This window comes from Sturnus vulgaris, unplaced genomic scaffold, assembly GCF_052056855.1.
Source record: "Sturnus vulgaris isolate bStuVul1 unplaced genomic scaffold, bStuVul1.hap1 Scaffold_160, whole genome shotgun sequence".
NCBI classification, from domain to species: domain Eukaryota; kingdom Metazoa; phylum Chordata; class Aves; order Passeriformes; family Sturnidae; genus Sturnus; species Sturnus vulgaris.
In genome coordinates this window covers 330001-330904 of record NW_028276077.1, presented here as the reverse complement: position 1 = coordinate 330904, position 904 = coordinate 330001, and positions in this window count along the sequence as shown.

The following is a 904-nucleotide window of genomic DNA, read 5'->3' as shown; positions in this document are numbered from 1 at the left end:
CCCCCCGCGGCCGATCGCGCGCCGCGGCCTCTCCGCCGAGACCGGGCCGCAGAGAGGGGGGGGCAGGGCGCCCCTTCCCCGGCCCGGCACGGGTGGCCCCCGCGCGCGGGCAAGCGCGGCGGGACGCCGACGACGGCGAGCGCGGCCGGTCGCGACGGACACGCCACCGCAGGGGATCGGCGGGAGTAGCTCCCCACCCCTCGATGGCGCCCCGCGCCGCCACCGCCCGACACCCGCTGCCGCCGCCGCCACCGCCGCCGCCGCCGCGGCGGGGCCGTGCCGGGCCGCCCGAGTCTTTAAACCTCCGCCCGGCTCGGCGGCCCTTTCGGCCCCCAACAGGCGTTTGACGACGCCGAGGGAAACCGGCAGGAGACCGCCGAGGCGCGAAGCGCTAGGTACCTGGCCCTGGGGTGAGGGAAACGACCTGCATGGCCCCGCCGGGGTGCCTCCCCCGCTGCCACCCTCGGGGGAGCGTCCACCGGCGGGGGCGCGCCCGACGTCCGCTGCCATCACCGCGGCAATCCTTCTCGGGGCCCGGGGTTTCCCTCAGTAGCCCGGCGCTGCGCCCGAGAGGACCACCGCGGCTCGGGCCGCCCCGCCGGCGCGGGGAACACGGCCCAGCCACCGAGAAACCTCGCACACCCCCGGCCGAGAGAGGCCACGGCGACGACGTTGCGGACCGTCGCCGCCGCGCCACCCGGCGGCGGCTCGCGCACGTGCGCGCTCCCCCTGGAGGCGCGACCCGGAACTGCCGGAGCCCGGCCCTCGGGAGCTCCTCTGCCGCGCGAGGAGGCCGCTCGGCCAAGGAGAGCGGGATTTTGCCGGGCGGCAAAGCCCCGCGTCCCCCCCCGCGCTCTGGGGAAGGGCCGGAGGAGCCGCCTCCTCCGAGCCCCGAAGGCCTTCC